General features: G+C 30.1%; 1 long non-coding RNA gene across 1 annotated transcript; it reads left to right on the top strand.

The window, feature by feature from the left end:
- The first annotated feature begins 4090 nt into the window (after nucleotides 1-4090).
- LOC124910528 lies at nucleotides 4091-4922 on the top strand. Its single transcript, XR_007096427.1, has 2 exons — nucleotides 4091-4266; nucleotides 4452-4922. It is a non-coding gene; the product is annotated as an uncharacterized LOC124910528 (long non-coding RNA).
- Nucleotides 4923-8445: the final 3523 nt, after the last annotated feature.

Genomic DNA, 8445 nt, shown 5'->3' with positions numbered 1-8445 from the left:
AAGGTATGATCCATAATTTCATACATTTTTGAATTAGTAAGAATAATAATTTTAGCATGTGGATCTCATATAAAATGGTTAATTAATTTATGAGAATATGAAATTGATTGTAGGACAAAACAACAAGAGATAAATGGTGGCTTCAAGTGCAAGGTTCAATAATTGGCTATTGGCCTGTAGATATGTTTACGGATTTAAAGAACAGTGCTAATAGTGTCGAATGGGGTGGGGAAATCATGAATCGAAGAACAAATGGACACCATACGACTACTCAAATGGGTAGTGGTGAATTCCCAAATAAAGGCTTTAGTAAATCGTGTTTCATTCATTCTTTAAAAGTGATTGACAGTGGTTTAGTTACGAGAGATCCAGGATACTTGGAAAAAACAATATCGAAACCAGCATGCTATGACTTAACACTTACAAAGAACTCTGGATCATCATTTGAAACACATATCTTCTATGGAGGTCCAGGATTTTCTCCAACATGTCAATGAGTGATGAAAATAAAAATTAAGAAATGAAGAGAGTTCGAGATTGTTTGATTATTTTCATAATTTCAATATGATTGTCCTAATTCATTATTTATTTTACTATGATGTTATAATTCTCTTATAATTATAGTTATCAGATTATCCAATTAAGCTAGTTTATGGGTATTTTTTTTGGAAAACGGTTTAAAAATATTTCATTAAGAAGTCCAAAAGTGGGAGGGTCAATAATCAAAACTAGATGACCTCTAATTTTGATTATAAGATGACATAAAAAAGACCCAATTTTTTTTTAATGGTATCAGTAAAATCACATTAAACACAGACTACAATGAACAAAAATTACAATCTAGCCATCCCAATCTATGTTGTCTCCAAATCCGTCTTTTTGACCATATTAATTTTTTCTGCATCCCCTTCTTCTCTCATTCTTCATGAAGGTAGATTGAATTGAAATAGATGATGATGCATGGTTTGCTCTCATTGTTTAATCTTCCACTATATGAACGCGTACTAACCTAATAAAATGTATTTCTTTTCAGGATTTCAGGACTATTGTCACTACTTTTCTCTGCATCAGTTTTACGTGTTTGAGGATCAACAACCTTAGTTTCTTCTTTGCTTGTATCTTATGTTATATCCTTGCTTTCATCTTATGCCCCTTCCTCTTCATTGTCTTTAGGTTTATCTTTTCAGCATCCAATATTTCATCAATTTCATTTATTTCTCCATTATCTGATTCTACCTTGCTTTCTTCCTCTACATCATTACTTTCTTCCTTCTCTAATTCTTCCTTGATTTCTTCCTTTGTATATTTTCTTGCTAATTCTCTTTAACTTCCCCAATATGCTCTTTGATCCTTAATTCTTCTGTTTCATTTTTTTTTCTTCTTCTTTGGCTTTCAGGATTTTATGCTCTTCCTCAATTGGTTTTGCACATTTAGTGCTAGCATGTTGAAAGTATTGCAGAAAACACACTTGTTTGGCCTCCATATGATATTTATATGACTGTATATTTTCTTTTTCTATCAACTACTGTCATATTCTTTGGTAGCGTACTTCGAGGATGTACTTCAATGCTTATTCTAACAAAGGTAAGTTGTTCTCTTCCTTCTGTAATTAGGTCCATGTATAATGGTTTGCCCAACAAAGAGCTTCTAAATTGTACATGTGTATTAGGATGCTCCAAAGCTTAAACCATATTTGGGCTGTTTCTTTTTGTTTCCTTTACATGTTCAATTCTGTAGACCATCTCTCCAACTTCATACAATTTGATCCAATATAAATATGTTCATGTTTCATAATATCATCCAAGTTTGATCATTTCTTGAACTGTAGAAAATAGAGAACGTGTTTATTTGCAGAAACCTTCTCTAGTCCATTCTGCTCCCATTGTTTCATTAATGATTCCTTGGTGATTGAGAATGATACTCTATTCTTCCCTATATAGTTTCCAATCACTACATTTTGCCATTCTTTAACACATTTTTCCTTCACTTTAGTTGATAGTTTAAATTCAAAAGGAGAATTGAGTATCTCCAATTTTGTTTTAACATCTCCCAAATAGATTTTTCCTTTATAAATATTATCATTTGTTTTATTTCCTACATTATTTTTCCGGACTTCGTTTACTCTCCAGCTTTAATTTCTAATGATAGTATAGGTCTTAGATTTAGGGGACTTTATAAGCTCCCTCATTATTTTAACGGATCGTTTTATAATCTTTTCATACTCTTCCTTCTTTAGTAAATTACAGTCCTTAAGATATTGTACATTCAATTGGACGGTTGTTTGCTGCATTTTTTCTTTGTTGAGCACAATCTCTCATTTCTTTCCGTGTATCAGGAGATTTGTGATTTGATTTTTTAGTCGAAAGAGATTTTTTCTTTCATTGTAACCAACCTTTCAAATTCCTACTTTTCAGAATTTTTATCAGCAATTGATTTTTTACCTTTTTTTCATTTCTTTTTTTCCTTAATAATTTCTTCAACAATCCTATCAAAAATATTTTCAACTTCCACTCTTAAACCTTCCATCATAAATTATTTAACTTTCTTATCCTTATTTCTTTCCATTTTAATGAAGAACGGAAAACAACAACAAAATAAAACAATTATAGAATAGGGTACACCAGAAACCCTAGCTATTATAGAATAGAGTAAACTAGAAACCCTAACCTTCCAACCAAGTTTTACAGATGAATGAATGACCTAGATATTAAAGTTACTGTGTCGTTCGTGCCGATTGTGCCAATTGTGATGATTGTGTCGATCGTGCTAAAAACGACCATAAGCGAATAGCAACCGCAATCACAACAAAAGAACTGCGATCTTGATGTCATGTCGATTGTGCCAATCGTATTGTACATGTCGATCGTGTTGTTCGTGTCTATCATGTTTTTGTTATGAGAGAATTTTCTGCCGGAGTTTTCTCTGTAAAATTGCCAAAAATCTCTAGAGCTTTTCTCTCTCTTCCTTTGTTTATGAATATTATGGGGTATTTTTTACCTAACTTGATCAAGTCCTTTTCTTCATTATCTTATTTTTATAAATATAATTTAAATTTTAAAAACTATAATAATTAATGAAGAATAACATTGTACCCTATATACTTTTTCTTGAAGAAAAAAATTATTCCAGATTTACTACTTTCTAGTATCTCATCGATGTCCCGATAGATCTGATATAATAAAAAAACTGAACATCGATCCTAAACCGGATGAATGTACAATTTTCAATTTTGGGTTTACAAAAATCGGTAGAACTAAAACCCATTCTTCTCCCAAAATCAAATCATGTTGCCAAAAGATTTTTGGTTAATGCTGGGAAAACATGCATTCCTTATGTTTATATTTATTTTTTAATTATAAACTATTTCATTAATTTATATTTTGTGAATATTATAATGAAATCAATCAAACAAAAGCCTTATAAGTTATGAATGGAATTGTCATAAATTTTGAACTAATAATAAAATATCAAAAAATTTAAAAACAATCCATTGATAAGATCTCAAAGGAAGCAATGACAACAAAATCTACTTTTGGTGACACATAATTGCCAACGCTTAATGCGTTCGCAAAAGTCGGAAGAATTTTTTTTTTTTTTGCCAACCTTTGAGTGTGTTTATGACAATCTTGATTATTTTATTTATATTTAAAAAATCTTTAAACAATAATTAGATAGCATTTTGTTTTAATATTTGGTTTCTTTGTTCTATATTTTACTTATTTTGTTAATTTTAATTTTTTTTAACCACTAAAATTAAATTGTATATTTATTTTTATCTCAAAGTTCACATTTGTTTATATTTTGAGTTAATTAAATATAATTTTATTATTAATATCAAATTAATTAAATTAAATTAATATCATATGAAATACAATAAATAATTTCCTTAAATAAATAATATAATAAATTAACTATTAAATAATTCAAAATAAATGTATTTATAATTAATCGAATAAATTGAATTTTAAAAACAAATTATAATTTAATTTGAATATTTTCTATTTGAGTTCTTAAACCCGTCTTTATTCATTATCTATATATAAAGTTAGGTTAAATAGAATTGGGAAGCTTTCTTAGTCTCTATGGTGGTCGTTCTCCTCAATCGCACCATCTTCAGCATTGAATCCTATGGTTCTCAAGCTTCCTTACCTTAATTTGGTATTTTAATCTAGCTAGGGGAGATTAGAGAGAGAAGAGGAAGAAATCAAGAACTTTGATGCCAAGTTTGCCAAAGTTGACCAGGGCACTCTCTTTGACCTTATTTTGGTTGGTTTGATCTTCCTTCAATCCTCGATTCACTTATTCTTATTACTTGGATTGTTCTTTTCTGTTGTTGTTTGACTTATATAGGACCGATTTAAGTTTCTCTTGAAATACCTTACAGTGGCCATGGTTTTCGAATGAATTTGATAATTGGATGTGTTAAATTTCTCTTCTGTAAATGATTGCAGGCAGCAAATTATCTAAACATAAAGAGCCTTCTGAATTTAACCTGTCTAACAGTGGTTGATATGATAAAGGGGAAGACACCTGAGGAGATTCATAAGACATTTAACATAAAGAATGATTTCACCCCGGGAAAGAAGAGGAGGTCCAGAGGGCATTCGAGTAAAGTATACATCATTATTATGGAACCAACTTGTTATGTTTGTTGTTGTTGGATTGCTTTCCCCTACTAGTGAATCTTCTTATGTTGGATTATCTTACAACTGTGTTTACCCTTCATCTTTTAAGTCTATTTTAACTTTGAATGTTGCTACTAAGAGGGTTCTTACTCCTCCTCTTAATTACTTTGAAGATAAACTGGCATGGAACTAGTTGTGTTGTTTGTTATCTCTTCTATTGTTGATTGTTATTGCAAAGAATATTGAATGTTGTAGAAAAATGAAGAATGGGAATAAATTGATATATTTTGTGATTGATTTGGAATATTGTGAAGTGTTAATGTCTTTTGGAAAGACAAATTTGTTGTTTAGAATGAGGCCTAATTTGGTATTTCCACAATTTTTTTACTATTTATCAGCCTTGGCAGCTAAAATAGGGTAACTTATGATTTGAGAGATCTCAGTTTTGAAGGATTAAGGTGTGTACTTGTTTATCGTCCAAGAGCCATAGAGGTAAGAATTATTAGCTTTGTTTATTGATGATGCTTTTGATAGTGTTTGACCTTGAATTTGATTTCTATAAATCAAGTCTCTACTTCAATTTGGTTTCTGTGTCTAGGATTTTTACTAGGGCTGATTTTCCATTGCAGATCCTGCACATATAATCCCATATGTTTCCATTATAACACATGTCATTCTTAGTAGATCTTAAATTTAACATACCTGGAAGTGCAGGTAATTCTCCTGTCATTAATATTGACATTGGTTAGCCATTATTCTGCAATAAGCATTTGATAACAACTTGATGAATGATTATGATGAAAATTTAATTTAGAAGGAAGAACATTAATTGTGTTATTATTAATTCAAGGGAGCCATTCCTTTTGATGAGTTATCCCTACTTAATGTGTTGTCTGTCTATTTCCCTAACATTCTATTGAGGGTTATTTTTAACCTACTTTCTTCAAAGGAAAGACAGAGTTTGAAAACACTCATACCTAAACCCTAAATATGAAGCTTTACTTACCTATAAGACACATCTTCATCCTAACCACAGTTTCAAAAGAAGATAAGGAAATGATCTTCTTATTCTTGTTAGTTTAGACTTTAGAGGAGCATTTTGCTTCATATAGGCAGTTAAAAAATAAGAGAAGGAAATGGTCTTCTTCTTGTTAGTTTAGATTAACATTTTTCTTCCTGCTATCAGTTTCCCTAGCCTTACCAAATGCATTTTTAATGGCAATTTTCTGCATCTTTATCTTAGTTTTTATTTTTGTTCAGATTTAGTTTCTATTATGTAATTTTTATATTTCTCTTTTCTGGCTTTGAAACTGGTTTTAGGAAGTATATTTTTGTAGATTCAAGCTCGAATTTTGAATAATACTATGTCATTATAACCTTCAAGATGTTAACCTAAATTCTCTAAAACAAACTTGATGTTTCATATAAGACCTCCATATCAGAATTCTCTTTTATTAGTATTATTGAATTTGTCATCTACAACCCCATGGTTCTAAGGCACTATTTGGTATGGTAGAATTTTTAAAGATGAATCGTTCATATTTTTTTTCTCCTGAGATTCAAATTAAGTTTGTTTGTTTTGCTGTAAATGATTATGTTTTAGTGGATAAATATTGCATTGAGAAGTACAAGTTTTTACGGGGTGATGCGGTGATTTTCAGGTGATTGATATTGTTTCCTATTTCTTTTTCCATAATTGACTATCGAGTTTTTGGCTTGGGCCTGCCCAGAATATCTATTTATCATAGGCAAGCAACAATACTGGGATCAAATTCTTCTGCTTTTGTAATATAAATTATCATCTGACCTATGCATTTTTTAAAATTCTTTTTCTTAGCAATAGAATTCCCTAGTTGTGAGTGACACTAACTAAAAATCATCTATAGCTCTCCAACTGATCATATACGAAAAATCTTCAAGAGAATAATTGCATTGCGACTTGGTAGGAAATCCTCGTGCCTATGATGCTTATGATGCTGTGTGAGTTCCTGAAGGACATTGTTGGGTGCTTGGAGAAAAATTCTGCTTCTAACTTGGACTCCATAGCATATGGCCCTGTAAGTTTCTTTTTGTATCCTCTTGATTTGGAAATTGACATGTTTCTTGATCTTATTGGGTACATTTTTTTCATTTACCCTAAATTCATGGGTCATTACTGCAACTAGATGGATGAATAGTTAGAACAAAGTTAGTTGGTTATTTCTTTGTAGTTGTAATGGGAGAATCTGTTCATTTTTTCCATCATCATAATATTATGCAATTAACTTTTATTAATGATATTTTTCTACCTTTTTTATGTCTTTTTTGTTTTTATTATTGCAATATTCATCATTGGCAGGCCCAGCTCGAAGGGGTAGGCAGCCTAGGCCACGACCTAGGGCCTAGGACCAAAAAGGAGCCCATTTTTTTATATATATGCTAGGTATTAGTAAGGATTTTTAGTTTCTTATTCTTTAATTTTTTTTATTATGTTAGATTTTTTGGTCCATGGCTCTATAACCCAAATAGAGAAACAAACTAACACTATCAGAACAAAAAATTGAAAACTCTACTATCTGTCTCACTGTCTGTCTCTCTCAGTCTTTGTATCCTACATCGACAACGAAACTCACAACGAAACCGACAACAAAATAATTTCGATGGTGGCTCTGTTTCGTTGGGTTGAGCCTTGAGGTAAGGTTTAACCATTAAAAGTGAAAATTCAACATCAGAGTTTGATTGTTATTTATTTTTATGCTTTGTTTTGAGATTGTGTATTTGTGTGGTTAAGCTGTAAAGATATTTGAAAATAGTTTACTTGTTTGATGGCGCCGAAAAAATATTTATCTGGATATGAAAAACGAAAAATGAAAGAATTACTAATTACATATTATTAATTTACTTTTTTTTCAATCAAAATTTATTGAAGATCAATGGTGAAACACAAGTGAAGTTTATGCGTAGGGCCCAATTTCGTACTTTCGCCTAAGGCCTAAAAAATCTCAGGAACGACACTGATCATTGGTAATACATTGTTAGAACTCTAAATATATTATTAGATTCTTCTTATCTTCTTGTATTATATGTTTCTTCTTATATGGTAGATCGACTTATTTGACAGTTTTATACAATTTTGTTTGAGTTATAGTAATGTAAAAGGAAATTAATTATTTGTATTTGTTTTTTTTTCTTTTGATGGTATTGATGGCTGACTGAAGTATTAATCCTCGAGTTGTCAACTACAGGAAGAAGAAATGTGGAAACAACAAACATGTTTTTTTTTCAAATTTTGACTATATTTAATTCACATCAATATATATTTTTTATTTCTTATCTTAAAAAGAATATTCTTTTACCAATTGCAGTGAAGGCTCAAGAAGAAGTTCAAGTAGATGAAAATCATCCATTTTTAGTATTCTATTTCAGATTTGTTGTTCAAAATTAATTTGTTTGTTTGAGATTTTTTAAATCTTGACTATGATAGGATTGTTTGAGAGAATTTTGTTGAGAGAATTTATATTTATTTTGTTATAATTAAAAATGAAAATAATTAGTATGAAATAATTTTTCTTAATTTTTATTTAATTTGAAAAAAAATATATTCAGATGAAATTGTCAAAAAAAATTAAAATTATAATATAAAGAATTGTTAAAAATTAAATAGACTTTTGACAACGCTTAAATGAATATTATTGACATTTAAATAAGAGTTGCTAAAATTTACGCCCACCTTGTTTTTGGCGACATAAAAATAAGGGCCGGTGATCTTTTTGGAGACGCTTTTAAGGGTTGAAAGAAGTCTTTTTAAGCGTCGCCGAAAGTCTTTTTTTGTTGTAGTGTC

Source organism: Impatiens glandulifera, chromosome 7, assembly GCF_907164915.1.
Source record: "Impatiens glandulifera chromosome 7, dImpGla2.1, whole genome shotgun sequence".
NCBI classification, from domain to species: domain Eukaryota; kingdom Viridiplantae; phylum Streptophyta; class Magnoliopsida; order Ericales; family Balsaminaceae; genus Impatiens; species Impatiens glandulifera.
The sequence above is the reverse complement of the archived record's forward strand: the minus strand, read 5'-3'. Positions and strand labels throughout refer to the sequence as shown.